At 39.6% G+C, this 22,756-nt stretch overlaps 1 long non-coding RNA gene across 5 annotated transcripts in view; it reads right to left on the bottom strand.

Annotated features, from left to right (window-relative positions):
- Positions 1-21,832, bottom strand: part of LOC309642030 — a 117,547-nt gene extending 95,715 nt beyond the window's left edge. For 4 of the 5 annotated variants that reach the window (XR_014252914.1, XR_014252915.1, XR_014252916.1 and 1 more), the window contains exon 1: positions 1,715-4,549. This is a non-coding gene — a long non-coding RNA (uncharacterized lncRNA). Of the gene's footprint in view, positions 1-1,714; positions 4,550-20,549 lie in introns of those variants that run through there. The other variant, XR_014252913.1, reaches the window with a different exon arrangement.
- Between the last annotated feature and the right edge of the window lie 924 nt (positions 21,833-22,756).

Raw genomic sequence — 22,756 nt, 5'->3', positions numbered from 1 at the left:
GCCTTCAGGAATCACTGTGGGTATTATCCACAACACCCAGGCCCTGAATGAGAGGACAAAATGATCATCATATTAGCTTCAGAGATAAGCAAATGAGAGAAATGGGACAGGAATTTGCTTAAGGGAGAGAGATGATGCTAATAAGTCAACAAAATTAAATCTCATTACCAAATTAGGACACCCAAACGAAATGAGAATGCCAAACCCTTACATGAAACTGCTGAAGCGCAATGAAAGGGAGAAGGAAAAAATGGTTAAAATTCCCTATAAGTTAAAGTAAAAAATTATTTGATTTGATTAAGTACATTTAAGTTCATTATTTTAGTATTGATAGAATTTATGGAATGTCAGCAATATTATGAGCACCACTAAAAATTTGGCATTTATCTCTTATATTATACCTAAATATTCATTTTTAATGCTTGCATTAATTCAACAAGCATATACTGACATTTAACTGTGCCAGACTGTGCTCTAGGTTTCAGGGCACACTTGAGCCTTTATCTCTCCTCCTGACTCCAGACATAAGTAGGGGTACTCATGTGTTGGGTCAAGGTCAAGCACATCATTACTTCCTAGATTAGTTAGGTGATGCTTTTGGTGAGATGAGCCAAGATGGTCATGTTTCCTGTGTCTACGTGTTTTTAAACTGAATCTTTCTTTGAAATGTCTATTGAAACCAAAATCCATTGATAGGTAAAATGTGACTGGGACTGACTTCAATGTAGGAGGAAGCCTTTGGCCCGGGAAGGACCAGCAGGACCAGAGTAGAGTCACAAAGCACGAGGCAGAAGGCCTTGGTGAGCCACTGTAAGCTTAAGGGAGAAAGGTCCTTTCACTTGGATTCTTGAACTAAGGTTGATGTTTCCTTGCTTCTTCTCACACCAGAAGATAAGTCATCTCACCTACATAAGGTGAGTCTAGGGAAAAAAGGCCAAGGAGGCCACATGCCTATTTTGTGTCTAGGCCACTTAGCCCTCTTTCAAAAAGCACATTGTGGTTCCTTATGATCCAGTCAAGAGGGCCAGGTATTTTACATAAGGATTGAGGTCAAAATCCTTAGAGTGGCATTTCCATAAAAGTATTCTCAAAAACAAACAAAAAGTTTGATGATAAAAATCAGGGTCTTTCAAGCTTATTTTTTTTAAAAACCCTCTTAGAGTTTTATAGAATAGATTAGCATATTGATGTATCCAGCAGCAAAGTTTATTTAATCTTGGTTAATTCTGCATTTCCAAACCAAAACTGACCACAGAAGTCTTTATGTGGAAGGCCTATTTACATGTGGAAAAACAGTAAAATTGTTTATATAAAACTGTTTTAGAGTAATAAAGTAACTTTTATTTGCAGTTGTTCTCACATTGCATAAAGTAACAATAATAATTACAGCTACTACATATTGAATGCTTACTGTATGCCTGTATGCACCAGTCTAAATGCTTTATGTGTTAAGTCATATAATCCTCAGATCATCACCATGTGATAGGTCCTGTTATTATTCCTACTTATCAGATGAGGAAACTAAGAGATGAAATAACTTATCCAAGAGCACTCAGTTTGTAAGGGACAGAACAAGAATTTGAACTCAGGCAGACTAACTTCAGAATCCAGCACTTGATTGCCTCCTGCCCAGCTATTAACGTCTTCCTATAATACAGTTAATACGTGATTAAACAGCCAGAAAGTAAGTTCTAGATCCCAGCCAACTCCTCACCTCTTTCCAACTTGACGACTCCATTCATATCAGACAGTGGATAAAATGACAAATAGAATTCTTATCTTTAGACGAGTGACCATCTGGGAAGGAGAACAGACAAGTTAGTCGATAAATACAACCCACCATGATCCATACAGTAATAAAGGAATATATCCAGGAGTTTTACATTATTTCACAAGAGCTGGCAAAGGCACCGACCAATCAGAATAGAAGCTAGCCGTAAGGCTGGCGCAAAGTCCCAGAGGCTCCCTGCTGTACTGGCATTTCCCCTTTCCTTGCTGGATCATGGGGTGATCCAGACAGTCCTGAGGTGAGACCAAGGTCACCAGGGTGTTGGAGCTCCATGTGGGCTCAGAGCAATAGCTGTTTTTCAGCTTGCACAGAAGTATTTCAATGTTTTAACAACAGATATGGCCATAAGGCAGCCATATTGTCTGCATATATCATGGGGGCTTTCCTGTCTACTGCATTCATTGTAGACCTCAGGCTATCAACCAAAGGTAGCAAAGCTGCTCCTAAGCTGGCTAAATTCAAGACATGGGAGGAGGAGGCTGATTTTCTCCCTCCTCTATTCTCCCTATGTCTCCCCCTCCAGCCCGCAGCAGACTTGATCCTCTATCTCAGTATTTCCCAGTGTGGTATTCATGCCATTTGTAACAAAAACAATCACTTTAGGAGGTCACAATGAGCTTAAAAAATTCTAATAGCCATGTATTTAAAACCAGCAAATCAACCCATAATTTTGTTGCCATTATTGCTTAGAATGAGACTACATTTTTTTTAAGTTTAAAAAGTTAAATAGATGTATACCAAAAAGGCAAAAATCATGAAGCTATTAAGTAAAGGATTAGATCTGAGAAGCACTGTTCTATCTTAACCAAGATGACTTTCTTCATTCATCTGACATTTTTCTATATTCTCTCTCAGTGCTGTGCTTAAATACTCTTTTTTTTTTTTTTTTTTCACTTCATCCTACTATTCTAGGTCACTCTTCTCCCTGGCAGCCCAAAGCCTATTGCAATCTCTTTTTCAGGAATGAACAAAATGATTTCCATATTCATCACAGCTTGCAGCTTTTGAAAGCCAGTGATAGAAATGCAAACTATCTAAAGCAAAGGAATAAAATTTATTACCTAAGTATCCAAACCACAGAGATGTGGATCCAACTTCAGGTATGACTGGATCCCTGGGGTAGGAGATTGTCAGAACTGACACTGTTATCTCTGAGTGTTCGCCTCTTTCTTTCTCACAGACAGACTTTTCCACGACAGTCAACGTGGCAGCAGATAGCTCCAGGGTCACGCAATCTTACAATGTTGAGAACAATTTAAAATTTCCCGATAAGCCCACTTAGAAAAATTTCAGAGAAGGACTCTGATTGGATAGAACTAAGTCACATATTCAGTAGAAGTACATATTTAGGGTGGGAGAAAAGCATTTCCCCTAAAGAGAGGAAACAGAAAAATGTGGCATAAAATTTAAAATTCAAAAATGTCAACTATATAAAGAGCATCTTATGTAACTTTATGCCAAACTTTGGGTGTTTGAGAAGCTTCTCTCATATTAAGGGAGCTCAGATCTTTGAAGGGCAAGAAATTCTGTAAGATTATGTAGAAAGGTGGTCCGCATACTATATAAAGTGCTCCTAAAAGATTTTATAGATGCGGAGATGCTTGCGGGATGAGTAGGAGTTCGCTCGGTGAGCAGTAGGTAACAATCTAGGCAGAGGGAACAGTACATGAAAATTCAAAGAGGGAGAGAATAGCATAACCTGAGGGAAAACAATGTTTATCAGCTGGTTGGTTTATTTCTATTTCATCATTCCCTACAGGACTTTTGGTAGCCAGGACAAAAGCTGGAAGTTGTTGCATTCCTCAAGAGCAATAACAGAAAAAGGAATAGGAAGCAGTATTAGTCAAGATGGGCTAACTGCTGTAGAAAGTAACCTGAAGGTCTCAGGGGCTTAATGTAATACGATATGTGTCTTTTGTCTCAGTCCAGTGAAGTGAGAAGGGGGACAGGAGAAGGGTCTCTGTTTTGTGCAGTCATCCAGGGACCCATGATTCTTCCAACCTCTGGCCTTGCTATTGTCTTGAAGGGTGTTTCTCAAATTCAGAATCACCTAGAGGGCTTGTTAATACCTAGATTGCTGGGCCCCAACTCCAGAGTTGCTGATCTTGGTAGGCCTTGGGTGGGTCCCAAGAATCTGCATTTTGAACAAGTTTCCAGGTGGCATACGTGCTACTGCTCCTGGGACCCCATTTTTCAGACCCACTGCTGGATAAGCCTCCAGCAACTGCCTTCAGTGTTCAGCTAGTGGATGGGGAAGAAGGCAGTGCTCAGAGAAGGCACACCTGCTCTTAACTACCTTCGCTAAGAGGTGGCAAGCATTACTATCGTTAAGAACTAGTCACCCAGACCTATCTAGACACAGGAACTCTGGGAAATGTACCCCAGCAATGCGTTGGGAAAGGAGAAAAACTCAGTTTTTGTGAGCACTAACAGTTAGTGTCACAAAGCATAACTGAACTAAAAACATCAAATAAAACCTGAAAGGCCCTCCTAAGGGGCAAAAAGTGATTGGATTACTGAACTATTACAGATGGAAAAAATATTGGTTTTGTAGAATTATATTCAGAGAATATTTTCACATTGCTGGGGTTTTTTAAAAAAATTTTTTGGCCACACCCGCGGCATATGGGATCTTAGTTCCCCAACCAGGGATCGAACCCATGTCCCCTGCAGTGGGAGCGTGAAGTCTTAACCACTGGACTGCCAGGGAAATCCCTCCATATTGTTATTTAGCCCTCTTATTCTTTCATTCAAAAATATAAAATAGGGCTTCCCTGGTGGTGCAGTGGTTGAGAACCTGCCTGCCAATGCAGGGGACACGGGTTCGAGCCCTGGTCTGGGAAGATCCCACATGCCACGGAGCAACTGGGCCCGTGAGCCACAATTACTGAGCCTGCGCGTCTGGAGCCTGTGCTCCACAGCAAGAGAGGCCGCGATGGTGAGAGGCCCGCGCACCGCAATGAAGAGTGGCCCCCACTTGCCGCAACTAGAGAAAGCCCTGGCACAGAAACGAAGACTCAACACAGTCATAAATAAATAAATAAATAAATAAAAGAACATGAATTTCTTTAAAAAAATATATATATAAAATATCTAGAATTCTTCTGGATAGTTTTATTAGTTTGTCCACACACACACAAACACACACACACACCCCCCACACTTTAGTTTGCCTTGTATTCTAGTTCGCTTTCTCTTTAGAGTGGAATTAGGTTGTATTAAGTCCTTTGTGGAAGCACGCATATTGTAAATTATTTTTAAAAATACATATATGCTAAAATAAAAATTGTTTTCCATTGGGGGAGGGTCAGCTAATTAGTAAGCGTCATTTCAGTCTGGGGTTCACAATTTAGTTGAAGTTTTTGCTAAAATCATCCTTGCCTTTCACTAACATAGTGATGATCTGAAAGATTAAAATATCCTCCTGCTGCTTATTATACAAATGAGCTGCTACGTGTTATGTGCACCAATATGCTCCTCATCTGGAACCTAATTCATGACGCAGTATAAATTATGTGGCAGTTACCTCCCAAGTTGCAAAGTTGCCTTCACCTGTGGTTTAATTCTTCCAGCTGCCTTTTCCTTGTTCAGTTTTCTTTCAAATACAGAAGGGAAGTAATCACTTCCTATTTTTAATTATGCATCCACTCTCAAGGGAAGAAAGGAATCTGATTGTTTCCATACAGACCAAAATTGTTCCTCCTCACTCTGGACTTGCCTTTGCTTCGACTAGTGCTGCAGTGGACAGTTGAATTTTCAGCTTGTATGCGGCTCACTTGAATTTCGGACTTTTCTGGGATTGCAATTCCTAAGGATGACAACACAGCATTACAAAGATTTGTGAGCAATAGACTTCTCGTTCTCTAATTAATTCATTGTCCCTTGCAGAGACTTTGTCAGAAGCCACAAATTGCAGTGCTTGTAAAATTTTATGAACATGCAAAAAAAAATCCTGGGAAACTTTCATCAAATTTCGGGCTCCCGAGATATATTTAACTTCTATGAGCAATTTAACATCATATTAAATCAGTATAAACCGATTGCCAAGAAAGTATATTTTTGAGGTTTAATATTTACTCACAAAGCAAGCTAATACTGAGATATCACAGAGGCCACTTCCACAATGGGTTTATAAACTAGCAAAATCAAGGAATGATGTGAAATCCACTACATATGTGAATATCCAGCCCCACATTTCTGTTTCCTTTCCATTCCCAGTACACAGTGCTCAGCAACTGGCCTCTGAAAGGCAGTCCCTGTAATGAAAAGAGCCAAGGGCTTTGCCATCAGAAGACTCCAGGTTCAAGCACTGTCTCAGCAATTTTACTAGTTGTGGCCTTGTGTTGTTAATCTTTCTAAATTTCAATTTCATCATCTGGAAATGGGAATTAGAATATGAAAAATGGAACCTCCTTCACTGCATAAGTATCTTTTACAGCTACAAATCTGGGTTGTTCCCATTGACTCAGCACTGAACCTAAGGCAAACATTACAATGTAGGAGAAGAGTGATCCCCTTGCCTGAGTCCCGCTTCCTTTGGCCAACAATCTCGTAATGCTAATGCCTGCCCAGCCTCACCCATCTGTTCCCCTTCTGTACTCTCACTCAGTCAATGCTCTACTTCAGGCTTTGTCCCAAACTCTCCTATCTTTTGGAGACAGACTTCCAACGTGGACACTTACAGCCATGACCATTGTTTACAGAATCTCTTTTGGACAGGCAGTGGCTTTCAAAACCTTGAAATCTGTATAGTGTATACAGTGTATATACTGTATAGTGATGGATGGAAACTAAACTTTTTGTGGTAAGCACGCCATAGTATAGACAGACATCGAATTATAATGCTGTGCACATGAAACATATAATGTTATAAACCAATGTTACCTCAATAATAAATAAATTGATAAATAAATAAATAAACCTTGAGATTACTTCGAGTACGTAGAGTCTTATTTCAGCTCTCTACCATGTGCAGGCCAGTCCTGGATATTAAACATCTGTTCTATCAGATGTACAAGCACCATCTCAACTTTGCAGCAGAGTGTAGAATGAAACTTGGTATAAAATAAACTAGCTTTCTTGCTAGTTTGTTTGATCCTGATCTTAGGCAAGTCACCTAGCTTTCCTGAGTCCAGTTTACCTATCTATAAATAGGGATAATATGTGCCTAAGAGCGTTTTGGGAAGGATATAATGAGGTAATAAGTATAATAGCTAAGAATTATTGAGCAGTTATTGTGTGCCAGTTGTTCTAAGCACTTTACATGTAGTTTCTCAAATCATCTTCACAATAAACCCATGAGGTAGGTAAGATTATTATTCCTATTTATAGATACAATCCAAGGGGAGTAAGTAATTGGCCCAAAATTATACAGTCATTAATTGCTGGAACTGAGACAATCCCAGACCACCTGGCTCCCAAGAGCTTATCACACATATAAGGTGCTTGGTTAACTGAAGCTATAATTTTCCACAGCAGGGACTATCACAAATTTACTCCTGGACAGCATGATTTAGGAAATACAAGGTGTAGTAGAAGGAGCATAAAACTCAGGACAAAAGAATTTAGATTTGAGTCCTAGATGCATTGTATCACTATATGATCTTTGGCAAGCCACTTAATTGCTCCTAGGTTGTTTCCTTGTGTGGTCAACAAGAATACTTACTCCTAAATCACAATTTCTTTTTGAGAAAGAAATGAGATACTCTTTTAAAGAATGCCTGTCAGGTCATAGCTGAATAAATTTGGGAGTTTCGTTTAGCAGAACGTTATTTCTGTTTCCTAATCTCCTTCTGCCCATCTTTGTTGCAACAGTGCCCTATCTCTTTTGAGATCAGGGCCCTGCAACACTCATGAAGGAAAAAATTATTGATATAAATACCTATCAAGACATATTCTTTTTTTTTTTTGAAGTGTATGAAGAGAGAGATTGGTTAATCTGAAAGAATGCCTTTATAATAGTGGAATTTCAAGCACTGTTCCATTCATATAAGGGAGCTATTTAAGGCAAAAGAAACTTTCTCAGTGTGCTGGAAATCATAAATCAGACCATGGAGGTCACCTCCAAGTCAGAGGGTACAAACAAGCCCAACCAGCATTGTTTGCCACGCAGTCTTTTTTTTTTTTAAAGTGACTATAAATGACTAGAGGTGAAATATGGGCTTAAATATTCTCGCATTAATTTAAATCCCTAAAGCTTGGCCCCTATCATAGGCCGGTGAGTTTGCCACCCCTACAGATCAGCACCTTTCTAGAGCTTTGGGGAAAGCTCAGTTGCTTAGATGAGCCACAAAGGATTGACTACCATCTGCTGTTTTCATTCATTCAATTCTGTACTTAAAGAAAAAGACCTTAGAATTTACTGTCAATGAGAAAAATAACACACCCCTTTGGATTTCCACCTCCAGTCAGTTTTAGCCCACCCAAAAAGTCACTAATATACTCAGACCTACTGTATGCACTGATTTATAGGGTAATGATATTTAACTAGGCTATAACTAAAGCACCTGCACCAGAGACCCACACTCTGTGAAAACTACAGTAACAGGATTACACTCATGAGATAATCCAGATCACTTTCCATTAACACCTACCTTGGAATTCAAACAGCTATGTAAGAAGAATCCCTTGAGTGGATCTCCACAGTAGTATTTGCTTGAACAGCTGCCCCAGAATTGACTAGTGTAAGACTGAACTGATAGGCAGGAATTTGAGGATTAAGACTAGGATGTGAACACCTCCCAGCCAAGTGAATCTCTGGAACACTAGACAGAATTACTATTTTGAGAGACAATATGTCTAAATAACCACAAGGAAACTGATTCTGCAGGCATCAACTATCACACCTGTTGACAACTGTTATTTATTGAACACCATGAGCAAAGCCTTTGACTCTACGAAGCATAAAAAAAAAAAACCCAGTAAAATCTGTGTAATTGAGTCATACACACATACCTTGTGTTGATCTGAGTTTGTCCAAGGAAAGTTAGGGGCCTTAGTGCAGGTGAAGAGATCAATGTAAATGCTTTGGGGCAAACGTACCATCCAACTTCCTCTTGTGCAGTCACACAACGCTGGTCACTCAGGCCCACTCCTAGCATTCATGGACTCCAGAGTAACAGTGCAAATGGAGATCCAGACATCATAAGCCAAATACCTAACAGACACTAAGCTAACACTCTATTAGGTAACACATGCTCATTTTTGCTAGCTGGACAAATAAGCCTTCACAGTGGTCTGGAAGCTCAGTTTGAATTTAGGTTTCTCAGACTCCTCCAAGTTCCACGCTAGAACCTGACCTCCTGCCTGCAGTGACTTATCCCACCTTTCGTGAACACCGTGAGGGGCCACACCTGCATGTGTGTGGACTCCCCAGCCAGTATGTGCGAACTCTATCCATGGCCCTGAAAACAGCCACCCTCTGGCCACATCTCAGCCGAGGGGGGCACACACTGGCAGCACGGGCAATCTTTGGGCAGACTGAGCAGGCAAGAGGCCCTCCCAGGCCTGCATGCTGGCTCAGAGCCATTTGGGCAGGGGACTCTGAGGTCTGTGGCACATTCCCTTGACTGCTTCAAGGGGAGGAACATAGCCAGAGGAGTACCAGTGCAGGACCCTCTAATGTAGGGGGGCCTCTAAAGTGGGGGAGGCTCAAGGTAGGGGTCCTTTTTGCCTCTTCTGCCTAGGTCCTAGGCCTAAGGGCAACACTGGGTCCACTTGGAGCCAAAGCATAGTACTTGATTCATACTTTCCCCTGCAGCACCCAGTGTTGGGAATGATGGCACTGCATAAAGCCACAATTCTTGGTTGATCCAGAGAATTCACAGAAGCCTGTGTGGTTTTAGGCCTCTCCAAGAATTTTAGATGATCTGAAATCTGAACTACTTTGCAAGAAATCTAAGGCCCACGGATGATCCTGGGCTAAGAGACACTCTAAGCGTTTTGCCAGGAAAGTAATGTCCCTACCGCTAGTTGTCTCAGCCCAGCCCTTTCACCTACACTACACTTGGAGTAAGTAAACACTTGACTCAGATGTTTCAAGATCTGGGTCAGAATCGACCCAACGTCTCAGGGTGTAAGCTATGCTTCTTCCCAGGACTTTGCCCCCCTTTTATTAACCAACTGAGAAGTTATAGTTATTTGTATTGATTGTGTAAGTTTTCTGTTTTTCACACACACTTTCCCAGAGCCAAGTAATGTTTATTATTTTCTCCCTCACAGTGAAAAATGCAGTGCCTTTCTTAAAATATGCTATTAGAAAGGGTTAGCTCAGGGACTTCCCTGGCAGTCCAGTGGTTGAGACTTAGCCTTCCAGCGCAGGGTGTGTGGGTTCAATCCCTGGTCAGAAAGCTGGGATCCCACACGCCTGTGGCCAAATAACCAAGACGAAAAACAGAAGCAATATTGTGGTAAATTCAACAAAGACCTTAAAAATGGTCCACGTCAAAAAAATCTTTAAAAATAAAGGGTTAGCTGAGTTACTTTTAAAGAATGGAATAATTATCTAGTCTTCATTTAAAAGCATTGCACATATCTTTATTTAAAGTATTATTTGTAGGGGAACTTGGAGATTATCAATCTAAGCTTCTCACTTCACATGATAGAAACTGAGGCCCAGAGTAGTCAGAAAACCTATGTAAGGCCATGCAGCACAATTCACGGTAGAACTGAATCAAGTCCAGAGTCCTGTGTGCTTTGCTAGCCCCAGTCAACGACAATTTTATTATATCACATGACTTGACTTTAAAAAGAGGAAAAGAGAGGGATTAGGGAAATTGGCCAGGGGAGCCCTGGTCAATTTGGGTGACTAGGCCATGGATCTTGAGCTTTTGTCATTTTACCATTTTTTCCTTTTTGTCTGTACCTCCTACGTGGAGGTGGTGGTAGGGAGAGGGCATCACTAGTTCTGTTCAGAAATTTGAAACTTTGGAGAAAAAAACTCACCAGCAAATGACTGAGAAACTATAGCTCATTATGAGGCCAATAACTCATTATGACCGAATAAGACAGCTTATTGCTCAAATAAACAAATATTTATGTTTCAATGGCTTAACACAACAAAAGTGTATTTCTTGCTCATGTACCAGTCCAGTGAGAATGTTCCTGGTTGTGGACGATGTTTAGGAACCCAGACTCCCTTCCACCTTGTGGATCCATCATTCCCAAGGGTCTCTGAGATCTCTTCAAGACTCAAAACTCATCTGCTGTCTAAAATCTCTACCCCATATGCTCCATCAGTTCTGCTCATATTTCATTGGTGAGAACTAGTCATGAGGCCACACCTTGATATATGGACGGGGTGAGATGGGAGGAGGCTGGCAGATGCTGTCAATGACAGGGCAGCCCTTTCCCATGCTTCCCTTTCCACCACGTGGAAAGGGAAGCATGTATTTTTGGTAGACAGCTAGGCATCTCTACCACATTAATAAACATAATCTTGAATAGAAAGTAGAAGGTGAAAGGTCTTCAAATAGAAAACCTTCTAATTAATGACTACGCCTTAGAGTTCTAAACTTGGCACTTATGGACTCATTGAAAGAATTAATTAGCTTAGGATCTGGCATGTAGAAGGAAGTATCACTGGTCTTTGACCAAACAGTCTCCTAATATACAAGTTAAAGGAAATGTTATTGTGCTAAGGTTGTAGCTATACATATATTAAGTTTCAGGTGGATTCTAGAAAGCAATAAGACTCAAGAATGATGAAATAAAAAAGAAGATAATTAGTGTCCCAAATGTTCTTGAGGACATTTAGAAAAACAGGATTCAAGAATATCTACCTTTAGTTCAGGTAATGATTTATTTTTACTTTTTCCATCCCTGAGTTTTATAGATATAAAATGGTAATAGTAATCACAACTTACGTCAAATCTTTCTAATGTCTTAACCTTGCGGTTTCAGTGTTACGGAACTTGAGAGAGATGAGAAAGTTCCAAGAAGATGATGGCAGTCAATAAGATCAAATGATGCACTAAATACAAACACGACACAGACTGAGCAAAGGTCATTGGCTTTGAATATTGAGATACCACTGGAACGCTGTGAGAAATGAGTTTTGATGGAGGAAAGAAATTGAGAATTAGAATGCAGTAAGAAAATGAATTAATATCTTGTAAGAAAAAAAAATCAAAGAGTATATACCAGCAGTTCCCCAACACAGCTGCTCATCAGAATGATATGGAGAACTTTTTTCAAATAGACTCTGCTGGCCCCACCCCCTAGAGAAATCTGATTATGCAGATCTGGGAAAGAAACCTGCATTTTTACCAAATACTTCAGGTGACTCTGTTGGCCTCACTAAAAACTATGACATAAGATAACAAGGCGGGAAGGAAGAATTATTTGTTAAGGAAAGTAGAAACCGTAGAATGTTTTTAAGAGAAGGAAAGGAGCAGTGAGCAATGAGAAAGAAAATTAAACTGGAAGAAAAAGGTAAGAGACAGTGGTTTAAGGCCAAAGTCACATGAACACATGTGAAAGGGTACACCTAAAGCGCAGGTGGAAGGGATAACATTTGGAAAGGATGGCGGATCTCTATTTGAAGACATAAAATAAGGAACTTAAAGTTTCCATCACATTTTGAGGCAAAGAGAAAGTGTCTGGTAGATGGTCTTGATCTTCAAGGAGAGTAAGTGATAAGCTACTGAGGAAAATCATGGTTCAGCTGGAGTCTGGAGCTTGAGGACCATGGACAGATTTGAAACAGCCACTGGGCAGACTGGTCTAAGGAGCCACGTAAGCCAACATGAGGGGAATAAAAAATATTTATAAGCTGGGTTTGAGTTTTATGGTAAGGAAATTCTTGCGCTTTAAATAGGCTTCAAGTGTTGGACTTAGATTTAAAAGGAGTGAAACCGAAAAGAATCAAAGGTTACAAAGTCTACTAGTAGCCCTAACATAGTTAAGGAGACCTTTATAAAGAACTTCTCGTAGACTGTTTTGCTCTTCCATGCATCTTTCCACCAACATTTGCACTGAACGCTTCCTCTGCCTCAAACATTCTGCTCTCCCCAGCACCTGGGCCACCTTAGAAGGTAGGGGCAACTTTAGCAGGGTCTTGCACAAATGGTACCTTATCACAGAAACCTTCCTTGATCACCCATATAAAATAGGACCTACCCTCCTATTAGTTTCTCTCTCTCTCGTAATCTGCTTTTTGTCTATAGATTCATCATCACCTGACACATTACACATTTATCTGTTTATCCACTGTTCTTTTCCACCCCAACTAAAATATAAGCTACAAGGAAGCAGAACTTGATTTGTTTTGCTCTTTGCAAAATACTCAATGCATAAAAGAATGCCCAGCACATAGGAGGTACTAACAAAAAACTTGTTAAATAAGTAAACAAAATTTTTGCAACTACTGCCAGAGCTAGCCCAGACACTTTTACACAATAGACACTCTCAGGGAAATTTGATCAACACATTAATAAATTAATGAGTAATTATGGTAGTGAGCTTTCAAGATGACTCCCAATGGATGCCCTTATGCAGTCCCTTTCACAATAAATAGGGCTCACTTGAGCAACAAACAGGATATTGTGGAAATGATGGTATGTGACTTTCAAGGCTAAGTCCTAAAAGACATTACAGCTTCCACCTTGACTTCCTGGATCATTTGCAGTGATCTCTGGGGGAAGACAGTTGCCATATATTGAGGACACTCAGCCAGCCTTAGGGAAAGGTCCACATAGTGAGGACCAGAAACCTCCTGCCAACAGCCGGCACCAATACACCAGCCATGCGAGTGGACCACCCTGGAAGTGGATCCTGCAGCCTCAGTCAGACCTTCACATGAGACTGTACCCTGGCCAACATCCTGACTGTGACATCAAGAGACACCCTGAGCCCGAAACACCCGGCTAAACTACTCCCAAAGTTCTGAATCACATAAACTTTGTGAGATAATGTTTATTATGATTTTAGCCACTAAGTTTTGAGATAATTTGTTATATAGCAATAGGTAACTAATACAGTGCCTTAGAAACGATTTTCAAAACATGGTCCTTTCCATTTATGTTTAATGCAAGGACAGTTCCATCATTTTATAAAGTGCACATTTCCCCCCAAAAGCCAAACACCTGATGAAGCAGCAGGTTGATTTTCCAAACAATTATTTTAATGGATTTTGAAGTATATTTCATGCCCTATTACTGACAAGACTATCAGTCACATGAAAAACCTAGTACGTGTATATAACATGAATTCTTAGCATGATGGTCATTTTAAGTTTCTCAACACCCAGATTCTACCAATACTCTTCTAGCCCACAATCCTAGAGATTCTTACTCAAAGGAGTACTAAAATTTTGGCTACATCATCACTTTCGGCATTCAGCTTTTCTGTGTTTGTTTTCTTTGCCAAAGGATAAGAGAAAAACAACAATGACAAAAACCCCTTGATTTTATAATTTACTATATGTTTTTTATGAATGAATATGCTCATTTTCCCCACAGAAGGGAATATATGAGTGTATTCCTTTGTGTGTGTTAAAAAAAAGAAAAAAAAAAAGGTGCCTTGGCAAATGTGTTCAAAATCTGACTCAGCGTGCATGTGCTATCGGGAAAAATGGTAACGCCTTCAAATGAAGGCCTGGCAAATGTGATGCTTGAAAGCTCAGGAGATGCAGACTGTAGTTAAAATTCCAACACTCAGAATTCTAACAAGCACAGGCTACTGTCACGAGGTGGGAAGAATTAGCGGGTAAGCATTACGGTGGAGAGTAAAAAATTCTGGTGGGCGCGTGCAAGCAGGAGCAGGGAGGCACGAATCCTCAAAGGCACCTGAGAACGAGGCCGTCATGGCTGAGGAAAGCATAAGTGAGCTGAAAATCAGAGAATCACAAATTCATAAATAAAGAGAATGCAAGAGTTTCTTAGATTGCAAGTCAATTTGCTATATCTTCCAAGGAAAGAGTCACATGACAATCGAATGCTTTGAGCAGTTAGAAAAGGAATGTTCTACCTTTCCTTTCTAGGTCCATCTACCTCCTGGTCACAAGCAACTGACAAGAAAGTAAAAATAGAACATTTGTCACTGATTGGAGCGAAGACAGAGGTGGGTCAGTGAAGTGTGATTCAAAGGAAAGGAGAGGAAGTACAATGATGGGACTGCATTAGGGCTGCTGTGTACTTAGATGGCACGGAGGGTACAGTGCAGTGGAATAAAGCCAGACAGGCAGGGAAAGGTCAAATTAAGGATGATTTGAGGTGAACACCTGAGCAGTTGCATTTTCATTCTCTGTGCAACTGAGAGTCACCAGAACTTTTAAAGCAATTTAAAAATTATATTTACTAAAGTAACCTCAACTGATATAGATTAACATCCCTTTGATAACTGTAGAAGATAAAGTGTTAAAAATAGAGACTGTACAAAGGGTTGAACAACCAGTTCCCTTACACTCACCCTTTAGGTTTTGTTTTATAGATAAGCTAAGAGCTCATATATCTAGACCAGAGGGAGCCAGAGCTTTAACATTAGATGAAAGAAAAGTGGGAATAGAGACACTTGTCTCTCAAAGTGAGTTTTTCCAATTGTAAACACAGTAAAATCTCAAGTGAACAGTAACAGAAAGTAGTATCTTATCTATAATACATGAATTGCAGATCAGGGGAAAAGCAGGTGAGAAGACCCTGTCCTGTTAAATAAGCCACCTCAGCCTTTGCTCCTCACGGCACCAATGTCTATAGACCACGATCCCAGTGAAGACAGAGAGCTTTGATAGCTTCGTGAAACCAGGGTCAACCATCAGTTTGGACTAGTGAGATTCCAGAGAAACAAGGTGCTCTTTTGTAAAAGAAAAGGAGAGAGGGTGGTGCAGAGAGAGAGGGAGGGAGGGAGAAAGGGAAATTGGGAAGCCAGAGGGCTTCTCTTTATTAATCTTGCTCCCTGTCCTTCTCCAGGTTTCCAAGTTTAGATCATAGTTCCATCATTCTCTAGCTGTCAGATCTTGGAATGCTTACCATGCTTCATAAAGTAAAAGACTCTATTAATTGTAAAACACACTTTTATCTTATGTGACACTAAGAAAGAACAAAAAATGCTGCTAACTATGACCTATATTAATTGTAAAGTGAATCTCTAATTCAGAGATGTTAAAATGGAGGGGGAAAAAGCACCTTGGAATCAATAGAAGCATTGAGTAAACTGACAGACAATGCTGTATGATGTAAAGAACCCAGATTTCAAGGTCAGGAAAACCCAAGTTCAAATCATGGCTCAGCCACTAATTAGCTCTGTGGCTTTCAGAAGTTTTCCACTCTGAGGCTTATTTTCCTCTAGTACAAAGTGGAGATCGTAACATCAATCTTTTGGTGTTTTTATGTAGATTCAACATGATATATATAACTATCTAGTAGCAGCAGTAACATAGGAGGGGCTCAAGACTTCTAACTATTCAGACTTTTTAATGTATTAATAAACTGAAATGAAACAAGCCATCATAAAATCATCAGAATGAACAGGTGCTTGTTTAATGCTACCAGACTGAAGACTGCCTATTCATCAGTGAGATCACAGTGAGATTTACTCCCTCCCTGAAAAGAAAACAGAATGAAATATGGAAAAACCACAGGGCAGTTCTGCTCTCTGTGAGCCTCCCCTTAGCTCCATAAAGTAAGGGCATGATAGAGTAGGCCCTGGATAAATAATTCTTTAGGGCTCTAGGCAATTAATAAGGAAAACTACTCTCATGGAAACACACTGTGCATGAGTTTTTCTCCATATTTCCAAAGGTCACTAGAACAATTCATTTGTTCTCTAGTCTATAATCCTAATAATTCATGTAAAAATTAAAACAGATATTGTTCCATCAAGAAATGTTCTAGTTTGACACTGATATGAGTTAAATCTCCTCATCCTTAAAGTAAGAAACAGCCTTCAATTTTGTCCTAGATTTCTGTAAGATAATTGATTGGTAGTACAATTAAGATATAATAGATGCATGGCATTTTATAGATGCAGTTTCAGGTGGTCTTAAGCTACCCCGAAGGTTTATAGTAGTTTTTTTTAATTTTGCTGAGAAATTAATGTGAATTTCATGAGTCGTAAGGCTGGTGTGCTATAGCTGGTGAGTCTAGCACAGCCAGGATCTCTAAACTTCTTTGATTGCTCACCCTTATTAATAAAACATTTTGAGCTTGGTGTCTCTCTCTCTCCCCTCCCCCTTCCCTTTCTCCTTCCATATCCCTCTTTGGAGAACACCGGTCTAGTAAACTGTCTAGTATAACATCTCAGTGGGCCTGGATTATTCTGTATTCAAGCATTCACAAACTGGCTGCCTCTGGGGTTAATCAGCCTGCTGACATATTTTGTTTGGTTTTCGTGGCATTTAAAAATCTAGCCAAAGTTTAAAAACTGAAAGAAGTCAGATTCTTTTTAATTAAAAAAAAGAAAATATTTATAGCTTCTCTTAAAAAATTCCTATGTGGCAAGAATTAGCTGGATGTGTACTCTTTAGTTTGCCACACTCCTTACTCTGTATTATTCCCAGATGAAACCAGGTTAAGTTGCCTTTTATTATTACACTTGAATCATTATATTTCATAAAGTAAAAGAATAGTCATCTGAATTTTTAAAAATGGTTCTCTTTTTTCATTTACGTCAACTGCCAGTGTTTTTCAAGCATTTCAATCTGCCTCTCCTGTTTTACTCATTATCGTTTATTCAGCATTTCCTGAGAAGTAATAAAGTTTTGTTTCTTGGTGGAATATGGTCCTGAAAAGAAAGCCAATTGCTAGTGCTGGTAATGGTAATGAAAAAACAGTGAATGGTTCTTGGCCAAAAATTATATAGACGTTTAGAGCGGAATGTGTAATTAAGCTCTCAAGATGTCACATTATAGTTTTGTTATACTTTACTGAATTATTCAAAATATTAAATAATCTAGTATTTTTTGCAAATTTGAGAGTTCTTTAAGTTCTTAGGACATGCCTCTAAGTCTGCTTAAATGTCTTGGGTTACAGGTCCTGTTCCTTATACCTGAATTTTTTAATTCAATGTTTGGTCACATTAAAAACAAAGTTTATCAGTAGTCACCGAGGTTGTATAATCTATTACATAATGTCAGGGCTAGGAAAACATTCATCAATATAAAATCATGATATTAAAATTAGTCCTCTCATCTACTCAGGCTCATTGTTGCAGCTTTTGCTCTGGTTGCCTGCTCAAAGCACTTTATCCATTCATCAAAGGGAGTGAAACAAGCCATAAAGCATCCCACGTAGTCATGGAGCTTTCTTAGAACAAAGACTGGCCCAATTTCTCCTATGGGAAACAACCTGTGAAAATTCTTCACAGAGTAAGGAAGCTATAATTTTCATCGCACTTCCTGATTCACAAAGATGATGTCATCAATCAACAGTTCTCTTTAGTAAATTATTGTTGAAATATGCTGTGGGAAACTATTCCACATCACATTATGAGCCAAAGATTATTGAAAAAATAGTGTTTTGCTTCCAGAATTATAGGACCATCCGATTCTCTAAAATAAAGCCCCAAATCCATAACATGGCCTGTTAGGTCCTTCATGCTCTTGTGCCCTCTTATCTCCGCAGGCAAGTCATCCCTTCCATGATCACCACCACCATCTCCACCGCCACCTCCATGACAACACATACAACACCACACACACACACACAGCTTTCATAAAAACACACCCCAAGATTCCACCTCACCTATTCTCAGGCTTTACGTAAAAGTCATCCTTTTGACATTCTGGAAGTACACAACCCTAAGGATAGATACCTCTTCTCATTTAGGGAACTCTGTTGTATTTCCCCTGTCAGGAGTTGACCTTGACTTTTCTAATTCTTGAAGGAAACCAACTGCTAATAATTCTATTGACAATGCCAGATGTGCAAACTTTTCTTTGTATCTTCTATGTTCTCAGCTATTGGCCTACATTGCCTTCCAGGTTCTTATGTGCTATGAAAGTGAGAAGGATTTTAAAGCTTGCTTGGTAAAAAGTGCAAATTTTGCTACAGAATCCAAACCTAAAACAAATCACACATTTGTCCACTACCTTGACACTTCCTTCAAAACACCCTTCAGGGAAGTTGCATGAACAACTTTGTTTCATCATTTCATGCCCGGTATCAAGGCTTGGCTACATAATTTGCTGGGCCCTACTGCAAAATGAAAATGTGAGACGCCTTGTTCAAAAAGCAGGGGAAAAGTACAATAAAAGCACAAAAATATACAAAAATAGAACTACCATATGATCCAGCGATTTCACTCCCAGAGAAAATGAAAACACTAATTCAAAAAGATACATGCACCCCAATGTTCACAGCAGCATTATTTACAAAAGCCAAGGTATTGAAGCAACCTAAGTTTCCATCGGCAGACGAATGGATAAAGAAGATGTGGTGTATACATACAATGGAATGTTAGCCATTAAAAAAAATGAAACTCTGCCCTTTGCAACAACATGGACAGACCTAGAGGGTATTATGTTTAGTGAAATAAGTCAGACAGAGAAAGACAAATACTGTATTACTTCACTTATATGTGGAATCTAAAAAATAAAACAAATGAATAAATATGACAAAACAGAAACAGATTCACAGATACAGAGAACAAACTACTGGTTACCAGTGGGGAAAGGGATTGGGGGAGGGGCAAAATAGGGAGAGAGGATTAGAGGTACAAATTACTATGTACAAAAAATAAGATACAAGGATATATTGTACAGCACAGGGAAATATAGCAATATTTTATAACTTTAAATGGAGTATAATCGATAAAAATACTGAATCAGTACGTTGGACACGGAAACTAATATAATATTGTAAATAAACTATACTTCAATTTTTAAAAAAAGCACAAAAACAAAGTTTTCCCTTAAAAATGTTAATATTTATAAAACGTAACAAGGGTAATAGTGATATATGAGTCCCAGCATAAACTTACAAATTGCAAAAAAATCATTTTGGTTTATAATTTTATATGATAAAATTTAAAATAATATTTTATATTATATCTTGATTAATTGTAAAAGTTTTCTGGCTTGGATTGCTGAAACTACTTTTGTTAGTTCATTAAAATTATACAGTTAGCAACTTAATTTTCAATTGATATAATTGAAAGTGATGTCAGCTACTCTTGGCAAATGAAATACCACAGATAATTTGGTAATTTTTAATTTAGAGAAAGATCTTTCTGCTAATGCAACTGCTAATAGAGCTGTTAAGAGTATTTTATAGACTGTGACAACAAAGAAATAAATTGTGGATAAATTATTTCAAAATATAAATTTTAGTACATCTAGAACTAATGATTCTTGTGGAGCAATTTTCTGGAAAGATTTAATTCTTCACACGTACCAGTTTCACGTAAGTCTGAATTTAGATGTAAATGTAAATTTACACAACGGCATTTTAACGTTTCCTCTGACATTTCTTGTAACTTGTGGAGTTTGTACCAAAACCCAAAACTGGCTGCATGATTTGCGCATAGTTCAAAGTGCCTCTTTGTGCATTCTATCTCCAGCCACGAGGAATTTTTAAAACTGTCTTCCTCTTAATAATTGGTTCATCCAAAGGTGTATTCGAAAATAGCATTGTTTTCCAATGGCTGTGACGATCTTTAAATTTAACTTCTAAGTCTACAAATGCAGAATTTGCTTTGCAATGTCACAGAAATTTTCAAAACCAGAGATTCTGAAATCTTTTGAGAATTCTGGCAACTCCGATTATGCTTTATTGGACTATCCATGTGAACAATTTTATTTTGTAATATTTGCTGACTAGCTTATTACCTGAGTGCCAGCAGGTCCTGTCCCAATGCTCAGGCCTGAAAGTTAATACATTTGCAGACGCCACAGGAAGGACACTGGCCACGGGAACGAGAGGCAAGCCGGCCTCCCACCCTGTCCTGCTGCTGCCCCCAAGTGGAGCCCTCCTCTCTCCTGGGGGCCAGGGTGCTGCGGCGGCCACTGCTGCTGCATTCAAGGGCCCCGTCAGTGCGGAGCCAGGTTCCAGCCTCAGCTGCCTCCTCCGAACCCCCGGGCGCCCGGACTGGCCCAAGGCGCACGAACGCCGGGCAAGCCTGGTCCACCGCTCGGGGCCGCGAGGGCCTCGCCCCTCCCGTACGCACGCTGCGCTCCGTGCCACGCCTCTGCTTTTGCGCATGCTCCAGTGTCCGTTCGGACTTCACCTGCGAAACTCAAGTTCAGAGACAGTAAACACTTAGATGGTGCCAGCAGAGCGTTAACCAGACACAGGGCCCCTTCTGAGAGCTGGGCCTTGTAGGACTGCCCAGGTTGCCCACCTATGAAGCCACCCTGCTAGTACGCTGTGCGTTATACCAACATCCCTTGGGTCTCAGTCCATCAGCAATTCCCAAACCATGTTCTGCAGAAGAGGGGCTCTGTGAAGAGGTGGCAATGGGAAATGCTGCTTGGGTCCCCACCCTGGGATTCCGAGCGCACATTAGTAAATTACAGGCTCTGGAAATCCTGAATTAAAGACACAGTCTCGTTTAACCCATCCTTTCTGAAACTCATCTGGCACCAGAATCCTATTTACATGAAATACCTCTGCATATGTTGGGAAATGTCAGTAGCCCATAGAATAAAAAGTTTTAAATGCTGTGCTAGGCTGTAGTCCAGTCTTCATTCAAAAAACCCTAAAGGCTCTTTTCATTTTTATCCTCTACCTCAGAACAGGCATTCTATTTAAACCACTATCTTCATAAGGATAAAAGTAAACTAAGTCTATCAAGGCTTAACATAATATATAAAAGTATAAGAAAGTATATTTTGTTTGGTAATAATAAAATTTTAATTATTTTAAAATAATGTTTTTATCCTAAAAGTCATATAGCAGTTATTGCCCCTCTAGACTAAAAATTACATGATATCAGGTTATTCTGCTCTATAGAAGGAGTTATTTTTAATCTCACACAAGTGATTTTTGTTAAACAGAGTTATATGAAGCAACTGAAAATGCATTCATTAACGACAGGTCCATTGAATTTATTCCTGAGGTCAATAAAACATTCAAGCTTACAGACAATTTCATTGAAAATTTAAAAAAATGTAAATCATGCATGCACTGCACCTTGTGAGGAAAAAGATGACTCTTGGGGACAGATGAAGGAAGGGGAGAGTGGCATAAGATGGTAAATGAAAAGTAGGCAGGGCCAGAAAAGGTAGGACAGCATGTGAGTTGGAGTCCAAATGTCACAGGAAGTCCTTGCAGGGTTTTGAACAGGGAAGTCCCAGGATCTGATTGATGCTTAAAAGCTATACTTTGCTCATGCTTGCAGAATAGACTGAGGCAGTGCAAAGGTGGAGACAGAGAGAGAAGTCAGAAAGCTCTTGCTTTGGCCTGAAGGTGGTGATTTAGACCGAGGCAGCTGGAGAAGAGCTTTTGAAAAGCAGCTATATGCGGGGATGTTTTAAATGCATATCCAACAGAATTTGCTAAGGGAGTGAATGTGAGAGCAAAAGAAGACTTAAATATCCAAGGTTTGGGGGTCTAAGCAGCTAAGTAAATAGCAATGCTAAAATGCCAAACATTGGAGGAAGAACAGGTTTTAGGAGAAAAAGTCAAGAGCTGTGTTTTGTCCTTGGTGAGTTTGAGCTGTCTATTAGACATCCAGGTGAAGATGTCACCTTGACAACTAGATGGAAGAGAATGGATTTCATGGGAAGGTGAGGACCCAGAATTGTAAATCTGACAGTTATCTTCTGCCTTTTAGCCCCTCAAATGCATCATGTTCTGCCTCTAGTCTTTTGGACATGCTGGTCTCTCTGTCTGGACCTCTTCTCCCTTGCCCCTCATTTCACTGGCTTCCATTAATCTTTCAGGAATTTTGTTTAAATGTCATTTTCCCATGGAGGAAGTCTTCCTGGATTCCTCAGTCCACATGAGACCCCTCTGAAATATGATCTCCTAATACCTTGTAACTTTTCAACATAGTATGGGTCACAATACTAATGGCAAATAAGTATTTTTGAGA

This window comes from Balaenoptera physalus, assembly GCF_965194825.1.
Source record: "Balaenoptera physalus genome assembly, chromosome: 13".
Lineage (NCBI taxonomy): Eukaryota > Metazoa > Chordata > Mammalia > Artiodactyla > Balaenopteridae > Balaenoptera > Balaenoptera physalus.
The sequence above is the reverse complement of the archived record's forward strand: the minus strand, read 5'-3'. Positions and strand labels throughout refer to the sequence as shown.